Below are 12,379 nucleotides of genomic sequence, written 5' to 3' on the forward strand. Positions count from 1 at the left end.
CAGAGCTAAAACTGGAATGACATGAAAATCAGTGCTTTAGATTGATGTGGAAATTTAGGCTTTAATCATGTTTTTCAGGAAATACCTTAACTGTATTCAGAAAACATTAGGCACATTTGTGAAAATGCTTTACATGTACTTTTCAGATAGGTGCAGGTTTTGACCCATTGGTTGTTTGGAAACAATGAGAGAAAAAGGAGAACGTGTTGATGTAGATTTGCAAGATTGGGTTGAAAGAAACATTGCCACGTTGGCAAAGGAAATCAGATTGACTCGCTGTTCAGTTTAATGGTGGCTATGTATTTCCATGTCCGTGTGAATTATAAAATACTCTTGCATTTTTGATTACAGCTTTATTCTTTTTGAATTGTTTGCAATCTCCTCAACAGATTTTAAAACTATGCGAGTGCAGAGAATTAGTTTCAGTTTATGTTTTTCTGTATCAGTTGGACAAAGGTAGGTAATAAGTCTTAAACTATTATTTGCTTAGTAAATGGGGAAAAAAGAATAACAAAAGCATATTCAGAAAAGGAATTATGCAGTCCAGAAGGGCATATGTATCAATATAGTTATTTGTCTTTCCATAGTTTTTCGTGTATAATCTAGGTGTGTTAAAGATGTGGTGAAGCTGATGTCTACACCGTAATAATAAATCTTGGGTGTTTATAGATTGCATATAATAAGGCAACAAGGCCTGGATTATAATCAGCGCATTTACTTTGTTACTAATAGTTTATATATTGTTAAAGTTGCAGTAATAGCATAAATGAGCACCTCCTTTTTCTATTCAAATACGTAAAATGAATATATCTTATAATAGAAAAAGACTTTTAGCAGTGCTTTCATCTATTCCCAACACCATTTTCCTGATATGAATTCATAAAGAAGAAAATATTTCTGAAGAACGCTTTGCAGTACGGAAAATGGAGAACATCTTTTTGAGCAGCAAAAGTTAGAATTTGAAATTTTGGGGACAAATTGCTGCCTTGAGTCAGTTCATGTAGTTTTTTTCTTGTGCCATTGAAGACAATGCAAAAAGTGTATTTCTAACACTGAACACGTGGCATGTTTTGTTTATTGTGGTCACTGTAAGGAAGGGAGAATTGCCTGTCCAACAGGTACATAAAATTGTTAAGTTCATAGGATTTTGTAATGGTCTTACCCTGCAGAATTCTGCGTGTCTCCCAAGATAGATGTGATGTGGCAGAGACTGTACAGCCTCTCTGGGTAATGTGTTCAAGTTGCTGTCACTGTCAAAAATACTAGGAGATTTTAAAAACAGGCAATATAGTATTCTTTCCACAGTACACTTGGCATCTTGGAATGGGAAGGAGGATGAACTAGGCTGTAAGTTATTCTGAATCTGTGTGTATACAATTTAGGTTGTGACCATTACTTAAAACAACACATTCATTTTTATTTTGAATTTTAATTACAGCAGGAAAAGCATCAAGAGAGCTCAAGAAGTAAAGGTAAGTGCTTTCTGTTTTCAAAATGTGTGATTCTTGTAGCTGTCAAAAATCTGACATTTGTTCTTAGGAAAAAAACAACAACGACAACAAAGCAAAACATATACCTGTGACTGCTAAGTATTTGGTATTTGAAATGACAAGTGTATATCCAGGAAAGGGGAACAAAATGTACATATCTAAAGTACTATTTCTGGATAGCTTTGATACAAACAAACAAGGCTGAGTGCCTTTTTTGAGTTGCCTATATTTTATACAGGATTTACTGTGTCTTCTTACTGAGTTCACGAACCAGACTGTGGAAACATTGGTACAGTCACTTTAGCTTCCTATTCTGTACACCTGTAATTGGATGTGATGATAATTTATTCACAAATGATTTGTGTCCTTAGTAGGATGTCTTTCAAAAGTAGTTGTGCTTTTACATAAGTTTTTCGTAGTTTCACTGCACCTAGCTGTACCTATCTTATGGACTCAGTACTGGGCCAGCTTCTGTTTAACATTTTTATTAATGTTGATCTTGATGAGGGGATTGAGTGCATCCTCAGTAAGTTTGCAGATGACACCAAGTTGGGAAGAAGTGTTGATTTTCCAGAGGGGAGAAGGGCATTACAGAGGGACCTGGATAGACTGGATCAATGGGCCAAGGTAAACTGTGTGAGTTTCAGTAGGGCCAAGCGTCAGGCCCTGTGTTTTTGTCACATCAAGCCCAGGCAACACTACAGGCTTGGGGAGGAGCAGCTGGAAAGCTGCCTGATGGAAAGGGACCTTGGTGTACTGATGGACAGTCAGATGAATATGAGCCAGCAGTGTGCCCAGGTGGCCAAGAAGGGCAATGGCATCCTGGCTTGGATCAGGAATGGAGTGGTGAGCAGGACCAGGGAAGTCATCCTGCCCCTGTACTCGGCACTGGTGAGGCCTCACCTCGAGTGCTGTGTTCAGTTTTGGGCACCTCAGTACAGAAAGGACATGGAGGTACTGGAGCAGGGCCAAAGAAGGGCAACAAGGCTGGTGAAGGGCTTGGAGAACATGGCCTATGAGGAGTAACCAAAGGAACTGGGGTTGTTCAGTCTGCGGAAGGGAACTGAAACGTGCTTACAGCAAGAGTGGGGTTGGTCTCTTCCTTCTGGTGAGAGGTGGCAGGATGAGGGGAAATGGCCTCAAGTTGTGCCAGGGAATGACAAAATTAAAGCATTATCCTATATTAGTGTTCTAAACAGTAGAACCTACTGCAAGGTGGTTCGTAGACTCATAGAATCAAAAAGGCAGAAAATGCCTGTAAATATGAATGTATATGTATATTGATCGGCACAATGGAAATAGTGCTGATAAGTAACAATCACATCCTTCAGATAGGCAAAGCTCATCTACAGCCTGATAATGGAAGGCGGAGGAATGACATTAATTTTAGTACAAAAATAATTTTAGTGTTTGCTTTAGCCGAGGGACAAAAGAACAGAACTAGTCCCCAGACTCTGTGGCAGGGAACCTATGGAGCAGCCTCAGTTCTCTAACGTGCTTATGCTAAATGTATGATGTACTGGAGTTGTTCTTACTGGCAGCCTTAATACATGAGGTATAGATAAGAATCCTCCATGGTTTTTTTTTTTTTTTTTTTTTTTTAAGGACCAGATTAAATATTGATGGTGATTGTAAAAATCCTGTTTCCCTTCAAAAGGCTAGGATTCGGTTTACACTGTTGTGCAATCATAGAATCACAGAATAGCTTGGAGTTTGAGTTGGAAGGGGCCCCCAGGATCATCAAGTTCCAAACCCCATGTCTTTTACACAGATATCCTGCCAAATACATGAATGAAAAAGCATTCTAAAAATTTGAGAAAGTTTGTTATTGTTGTGAATGAATGTGTCATTACAGCAAGCGGGCTAACATACATGTATGTAAAAAAAAAAAGCAAAAAAATACGTTCATTTATTTGCTTGCCTACAACTTACGTATGAAACACAGTCAAAGAACATATTGATATTATTACCTTTTTGCTTAATAGAACTGAATTGAAACAAGTGTCTCTCCAGCTGAGTTTTGCACGGTACGTTGATTTTTTCAAATGGCAGAAGAAATGAGTGATCCAAATTTGCTTTGAAAAAAAACCAAAAATAATAGCTGTCCAAACAATGAAGCTGTCTAAGTCTCTTGTTCAATTCAAAGCTAAAATAAGAAGCCATTCTTTAAAATAGCTCATCAGAGAGCTGAAGTGTAAATAACTATTTTTTCCAGCTCTCTGGAGGAATATGCATGTGGTTTAAGCATTAATTCAGCCCTGAAAATTATTTGACTGTACTTATAAAGGACATTCTGACCCCCGCCCAAAAAAAGAAAAGAAGAGAGGAAAAGAAAAAGGAATGGAGAAATTCATCTGACTGTGACTTTATCAGTGTCAGTATAACGAGAACGAAGAGGAGTTAACACAGTATAACCTGTCCTGAAGGAAATGAGGCTTTGACATGTGAAGGCTTTTGCTGATGTTAACATCATACAGAACAGCCTGCAAGAGCCATGCAGAGTGGATAAGTGCATCAAGAAATATGCAACCATTGCCAAGCTACCTGTCATCTAACTGTGATACACAGAATCCGTGCTGGTGCTAACATCCTCTAACTGCTTTAAGTGGGGAAGGAAGAGACAACTTTATTGATGTTAAGGCTTTTGCTTTCTTCTATAAAAATAGATCTTGCCTGGAACTTTGGGCTGTCAAAATATGATTTCTGGAAAAAGCAGAGGACAGAGAAGCAGTGACTTCTACTGAGACACTGCAGAGAGGGTGCAGCTGGTGAAAACCCAGGAGGACTGATGGCCCATTTAATTCAGCACACAATTCTTTAAACCTTTTGATCAGTGCAGCTAGACATGGAACCAGCAAATTCATTTACCTGAAACCAGAGAAGTAGTCAACACAGCTCCACAGCTCTTAACAGAGGTTCCCTCATTGTTTCTGACAGCCTTGGAGGCCGGTAGTGCTTCACATCTATGGCCATGCCTCCACGTATGTCTTTCACCATTGCAGATGCTGAAAGATTTGCCCTGAACTTGACTGTTCCGGGGTCCTGGCCCTGTTTGGTTCCTTCCCAGCCAGTTGTGTGGCTGTGCTTCAGACATACAGTCCTAACACCTTTTTCTCTTCTCCTTCCATATGGGAAAGGTGAAATGATGACCGGAGCGTGAAGGTGCTTTTACAAATTGAAGCTCACCTCTGATTTGCCTTCTCCTTAATATGTGCTTGCTAATATGTGTTTGTTGCAATGGGAAGGCCTTTTTTTAGCTCTTTTCCTGAAATCTTAGGTCACCTTTTTAGGATCAGCAGACTTGGTGGAACTGCTTCAAGGTTTTCCTATCTCAGATCTATCTCTTAGTTTCCTTCCTCTTCTTCCCTGTCTAAGTAATCATTATATACATCTGGGTAGCATTTAAGCACATTGGTCAATAGATAATTTATTGAATAGCATTTGTTTCATATTTCTTTGTACATTTTCTTTTCCCCCAACTGAAATAACACCGTTTGAATACAGTAAAAATAAGTTTGAATAAAGCTAGCTGGAAGTCTAGATTCTCCTTCATTGAGTATTTATAGCCTCCCTCTCTATAAATAGGCACTCATAAAAATTAAAGAATACTAACATTGAATAAGAACAGCAGAAGAGAGAAAGAATAACTGCTTCCCTTTCTCAGTGCTGTTTCAGAGGTGCTGAGTTACTGACCTCAGGTTGCAACTGGTCAGAATGCAACAAGTTGTGTTACCGCAGAGGAAATAGATAGTCATCACATTTTTATTAGAAACGTGTGCATCTCTCTTTATCTGCTTGGTTTGTATCGAGATCTACTGAAGGAATTAATTTGTTTTCTGAGATGAATGAGTGAACACGTCAGCTGCGCCAGGAGAAGGAATTACTTTCCTGAAGCTGCCTGTCTGTCAGAGATTATCTGTCCCATTGGTTAAATAGCAGGGACTGCTGAGAACTTGCATAGTCACTACAACTAAAAGTAGCCTGATTCACATACACTTTTTAAATAGTTGATCTTTGATAGCTTGGCTCAGGTTGTGAGTGTAGCCTTAGAAATTGTAGAAACAAATTTTTTTTACCAAATGTCGAGTGCTGTCCGTATCTGATTACAGATACGCTAGAGATACAGCAAACATATCTTTTAATTCTGGTGGCTAAGGCTGATGTAGAAAGTGAATCAATGCATGGTAAAAAGTGGCTGGAGATAATGTGGAACAAAGACAACAGCCAAACTAAAGCGGAGAGAAAACTGTAGGAAGGAAGAAGATTTGCTACATTGGGCCAGAAGAGGCAGGCTGGGCTGCCGCTGTACGTACACTCTTTGCTCTTTTAATTCAAGAAATCTGAAGAGGATGTACCACATGGTTAATGAAGCTCATTCAACATGGCTCCCAGGAAAGATAAATCTCCAGGTTTCCTTTGGAGCTGGATGGAGGATGGTCGATGCGATAAGAAATTTTGGCATTATCAAATTCTGCAGCCCAACTTTCTTTGCATTCATAATGCACACTGTACCTACAGCAGATTGCACTCATCCGATTTGTATTTAACCTGTCAAAAGCTCAGACCTGGGATAATGCTGACTAAATTTTGAACTTGCTGATCTTCTACAGTCAAGGGTGTGTTAAAACAAAAGCTTTTGCACAGTGCCTATTTCTGAACTGGAACCACACTGTTTTATGATCTCTCGTGCACAAGTGCTGTCACAAACATTAAAGTAACCACCTTGCCAAATGGCTGTGAGCTTGAAAGCTTGACCTTTTGCTTTCAAATCTGCAGTTTGACTATGAAAAATGGCATCAGGTAAAGCTTTATGCCGATTAACAAAGAAAGACTGAAAACTTTCTTCACTTCAGTTTCTCACCTCGGTCGCTGCAGACTGCAGTAACATTGAGCTTTTGTATCCCCTCAGCAGTCTCCTGACATGAGACTTAGCAAAAAAAAAACCAACCAACACCAAGGAGATAGAGCTGGGGAAAACTACTTTTCAGTTTCAACTGCTTATTGCAAGTTGTGGACTGTATTTATTGGAAATTTGCAAATGATTGGTGGTAACTACTCTGGTTTGGCTGCATAGTTTTAATTTCTTCCTGTAGGAACATGACCCAGAATACAACTGCAACTCTATATGTGCTACTGCTGTTTTACTTCCCTTTCACAAAGATGTTTTCAGTGACCTGCTGCATACTTCTGGACTAATCAGAGTACCTACATCCTATGCAATTTTAACTCTCTATCTGAAATAGTTTTTTTTTTTTTTCCCTGTTACATTTTTTCCATAATCCCTGAAGAAAGTGTTCAGCATGAGCAAAGAATTAGAAACTTTGAAGTAAAGTGGATCCACCTAAGTTGATTTTTATGTTGACAGAGTAAAATGTATAGAGTCTTTCGATTACTTGTTTCTTAGTTTGATTAAAAAAATTAAAAAAAAAAAAAAAAAAAAAAAAAAGGAATTACAAAGGAAGGCATAATTTGCAATCTAAATAGTTGTGATGGTTTGTTACATAAGAGCTGTAGAAGATGATGTACCAATACGCTTATACTCACCGCTGAGATATAGGCATTTCAAGTCCAGAAAGCCACAGATAGGAACTTTGGTTTCAGTCCTCTTATTTTGGATCTGACTGCTGTACTCAAAGTGTTCTAGAAGTTAAATGCTGCTGAGATTTTAAAATGAAAAATGAGGTTCTCTAGTCTTAGGTGCAGTTACTAGTAGTACTAATCTAATGAACTCCTGCTATCACAATAAGATATTTACAACCAGGAATGAGAACAACAAAATTTTTTTGAATCTTGCCAGCAATGCTCCAGAGATCAGGCACAATTCAGGCGTACTATTTGCTGTCCTAGGAATTTTTTGGTTACTGGGTAGAACTGTTATTGACAGATATCTGGGCTTTTCCCAAACAGGCCTGCAGAACCAGCCTAAAATAAAAGAAATCTTTCTTAGCTCCATAGAGAAAACTGGAGAATTTAGAATTATAAAAGAAAAAGATAGTGATGTCGGTCACAATTCGGAACGTAACCATATCAATTGTTATAAATTATGGCAAACTTCTTAAAGAACACAAGAAATCGACAATGGGGGGAGAGTTCTCCACATAAGATTTTTTGTATGTTGTTCAGTGTCTAGTTTCCGTACCTGCCTTTTTTGTACCTACCTATTTTGAGGAAGATATGAACCAACTGCTGGATAATCATACCCCTAGTCAAATGCAGGAGAGAGTAACAGAGTGGTTAAAGGAGTAGTTGTTGAAAAGCATAAACTTTATACACTGTGAGCAGTTGATAGTGCTATTAGTCATTCCCTTTTCATTTTTGTGAAATATGGAGCTGATTCAGTCAAACAAACTTGGGATTCAGTCAAAAAGCACTTGGGAATTTTATTGCCCTCAATCCATCAATATAGTCTCCACAGCTTTATCATTAGTAACAGTTTGGAGGTCTTGTAAAGACCTGTCATTCTAGTGATATTGTGAAGGACTTAGATAGAAAGAAGAACTCTTTTGAAAATATTCCATTCGTATTTGAGCAGAGAAGTGGTCATAGGCCTTAGTGATTTAATCTACTGAACTGCTTTGTTTCTTCTTTTTTTCCTACTTTGGTTTTCTTCATACTTGGATATAAGCAGAGACTGATTCTCTCAGTTTGGTTCTTTCATTAAAAAGATAAAGGTGAGTATGTAGTATGCACGCAGTTAAATTGTGTTGATAAAAAAGCACTGTGAGAAGACCATTTTTATAGTTGGGGAGATCTCATACAGAGAAATTTAATAGTAAAATTTATTCCTAAATTTGCATGACATGATCATTTTTAATTTTTAAAATTTTTAAAAAATTTTAAATATTTCTTTATATATATAATGCTTTATGATTAAGAAAAGATATAATATTCGAATAATTACACACAAGATGAAGATGGTATTCTGTTGTTTTTCTGATCATGTCTTGACTACTGAATTGCCCAAACTTGATGGTGAATTGAGGACGATGAAAGAAGAGATGAGAAAAGACTCTTCTGGTTCTTTTGTTGTTTGCTCTATCTCAGCTACGATAAAATATAGACTAGAAAAATTACTAAGGTGGTAACTGTATTTGGGTAATGGGACAGAGAGCAGAGAGTGTTGAAAAGTGCTGGGGACTGATGTTTTATCTATCGCTAACCATAGAGAAGCGCCTACTTCGTAATGAAATGTGTTAGCAGCAAATTTGTGTGATTTATTTTAAGCATTCAATATGTGCGTGCGTATCACTGATTGTTCCTACTGAACAGGTCAAGTCAAAGTTCCAGATGAAATGACTCACGCTTTAAATGGAGAAAATAGATGAAAGTCACACATGCAGACATTGTATGCTCCAAACTTTCAGATGCCCTCTGGGTTCAAATGCCAGTTACCTCGAGAAATGCAGTCCTGGTTTCCTTTGTGGCTTCCACTAGCAGAGATCAGAGAATTAACGATGTTTGCCTGTCCAGGATATCACCTACAAAGTTTTCTTTTTATCATCAGTATCTCATATTGGAATTACTAAATTTTGTCTTTGGCTTTCTTCATTTCTGTTATGGGGTGCTTAAAAAACAGACTCCTTGATGTTGTCGCTTCCAGTGTATGAAATTCATTACTCTGACATTTAATCAGTTTAAGATCACGGCCCCAGTTTCTCTGACTCTACTTGACCGACATTGTAAGTGGTCCAACATCAGAGTAAAGGTACACTCCACAATTTGGCTTACAAATGAAAGTTTTATGAATTGGAGTCCTTAAGCACAGAGTTACTCTGAGTTTAGGTCCTACCAACTTCAGAAGGAGTACACTCTTTTTCTTCAATGTTTGATCAGAGAGAACATCAAATCCTGGCCTTTTATGCATCTCTTTCTAATTAGAAGCTTGGAAGACAAATGACTGGTATGTGATTACCAAGTAACCTTTGTGTCATTTTACAAGGAGCTCCACTACTCCCACTTATACTTAGAACTGGAAATCTTTCAAGATCATCAACTATTACGGACAGAACGTGAATTTGCTAGAAAAGCCAAAGGGACAAATTCAGGAGCTGATGTGCACAGAGTACAGAAAAAGAACATTTTGCTAACAGGGGTCTTGATAGGATGCTGAGGGAGAAAAAAGGAAGGACATATTTAAGTGTCTCTAAAGATCAGCTGAAAAATGTCAGAGACGTTTAGAAAATTAGATTTTATGTATATATGTATATATATTTATATTTTTATATATGTATATATATATTTATGTATATAATATATCTTCCAGCATGGATGAGATGTTGCTGAATGGGTTATTAAAAAAGAACAGTACTGAAGCTTGCAAACATATTTGCTGCTTACAGATACGGGAGAATCTGGAACCCAAGAAGATCCACAGAAGTAAAGAAGCAGTCTGGTGCCTGGTGCTCTTCAGAACCCATGCATGAATAGCTAGTGGAAATACCCAAACCAGATTAATAGGTAATGCACTTAGGTGCCTTCTCAAGGGGAAATTCACATCCTCTGGTGTGTCTTTTCCCACTTCATTGTCAGTTATTCTGCATTTTATAAAAAGACTGATGTAATTATCTTACACTGACAAACTGCTGTTTCATTTTCAGCATTTAAATGCCCTACTCACCAGGTATCGTTGTTTTACTTGTGAAGGAAAAAGAAGCTGTAATTAATAGTAAGAGTCTTTCATGATTTCGTTGTACAGATTTGCTAGAGCATTTTTTCCATTGCGATATTTTCTTTTATCTAGGATTCATTTGTTTCATTTCCTTATGGAGGGTCACTGATGACAGACTAGCTTCTTTTTGCAACACTGTTAAATTCATCCTGCATTAAACTGTGTTAACAGTGACTTTTTTTTCCTGTAACAAATCCTAACTGTGAAGAACAGGTTTCACAGAAATACCAAGGTTGGAAAAGACCTACAAGATCATCCAGTCCAACCATCCACCTATCACCAATAGTTCTCACTAAACCATGTCCCTCAACACAGCGTCCAAAATGAAACATCCATTTCTCTATGGGCAGTCTTTTTCTCACTGAACTACTAACATTTTAAAATTTAATTTCTAGTGGGAAGTTAGAGTACTTGTGCTCCTTTTGCTATGAAGCTGACAACTAGCTACTTCATTTTTCTTTCATCTTAATTGGTACAGAGCTGAAGAGAGTACTTGCATAAAATACAATATAAACATACTTGCTAGGCTTGTACTGAAAAAAAAAAAAACATTTTTATTGCAAGAAGACAATTTGAACTAAAAGTTTTGTGAGTCACCATAGATGTGTCCTCAAGCGTATGGCTTATTTTTAAATCAGAAGTAAGAAGGAGGGCATGCATCACCTTCATCAAATAAAGTACTATTTTAGTTTGTCTGAGAAAACAATGGCTTACTTTTCCTGTTTCTCTCAACACAGGTTATTATATTTCCTGATAGTGACTGTGAGGGAGTGTTAGGCAGCATTCCATTCCATGGAAATGCATAGGCATAGTGTTAGTGTTTCTTTGCAAAAAACCTTCTCTGGCAATTACATAATTAGGAGCTCCATAAAAAAGAAAGTCTAAATGATGAGCTGGATGACTAGGAGAAGCTTTTTGGAAAGCCAAAGAATGAAACCTCATGGTTTGCTCATGGAAGGAGCAAAGTTTAAAGAGGCAAACGAAAATGATAGGGGAGCACCTGGAAAACAGCCTCTGCTATATTTTATGCAGAAAAAAACTCTGACTTACTTGGTTGTTTTGGAAGGGGAAAGACAAGTAAGGTATCTTGAAATACTGTTGTTATAAATGACAAGTTGTAAATTAAGTTCTGTGAGATTAAAATGATTAAAATTGATAGATGTAACAGTAGTTTTTCAATGTGAAAAACAGAATAAAAAAATTCTTTATCTTAAGTTGTGGCTTGGAAATTTTAGCGATGGCCTGCTCTTAAGGGCACCTGGTCCTTAAAACGTTTAGATGAAGAATTTGTTTGAGTTCAGTTGACTGTATTGGACAGGGTGAAAAAAGGGGAGAGAGAGGGAAAAAATAAGTTGTAGCCAAAGAAACAACAGGTAGCAGAACATTTAGAAAAACCCTAATTGGGTTTTTTCCCTAATTGGGAATTAAGTGATGCGACAAAGAAACTTCTGATTTTGTTCTGCAGGCATCCCCTGGCTTTACAGTATAGTGGGATCAATGGTTGATGAGGCAACACCAAGGGGCCAGAAAGCAGAAGATGGAGGCAATGTGGTACTATTTATCTGAGGAACTGAACAAAAAGGGGAAAGAGAGGGTAAGGAGCGTGGAGATTGATTATGAAATTTGCCTGGAAGAGGATGAAATCACTGACAGGATTGCCTCTGAGTTTCTCTGCTTCTTATGCATAGAGATAGCATACAAACAGATGGTAGCATACAGAGTGTTTCCAGAGCTCCTTTGCATAACTAAATTAAAGGTGCAAGGAAAAGAGGAAATTGCTGTACAAGAGTTCATATTCATTACTGTTTGCATAGATGACAAACTATAACATTGATTAAGCTTCAAGACTTCTAAATGTCTTGATTTTTCTAAAAATGTATATGTACTGCTGTCACGTTTCTGATAAATGACCATAGTCTGTGCTATGAATGATGAATGTCAGCATTGATGTCTATGGTATCCATTTTTGTAATGTTTTTAATAATTTGTCTCAATCCTTGGTGTTCTCAATTGCTTCATTTTTTTTATTATTATTATTATTTTTTTAGCGGGCAACCAACACCAAGCTTTGTATAGGATAAGGAAAATTTTATGTAACAACATGATATTTTCATCATTCTGTTCTATCTCATGCTGTGAGTAATCTAACACATGGCTTACATGATATTACTGAAGTAGGAGCTGAGAAGCTGATGGTGATGTGCAGACCACTTTTCAAATA

General features: G+C 37.4%; 1 long non-coding RNA gene across 1 annotated transcript; it reads left to right on the forward strand.

The window, feature by feature from the left end:
• Nucleotides 1-1,433: 1,433 nt before the first annotated feature.
• On the forward strand, nucleotides 1,434-11,704 carry LOC149918013 (uncharacterized). Its single transcript, XR_016466285.1, has 3 exons — nucleotides 1,434-1,472; nucleotides 9,830-9,947; nucleotides 11,624-11,704. It is a non-coding gene; the product is annotated as an uncharacterized LOC149918013 (long non-coding RNA).
• Nucleotides 11,705-12,379: the final 675 nt, after the last annotated feature.

This window comes from Phasianus colchicus, chromosome 4 (genome assembly GCF_987193195.1).
Source record: "Phasianus colchicus chromosome 4, bPhaCol1.hap1.1, whole genome shotgun sequence".
Taxonomy (NCBI): Eukaryota; Metazoa; Chordata; class Aves; order Galliformes; family Phasianidae; genus Phasianus; species Phasianus colchicus.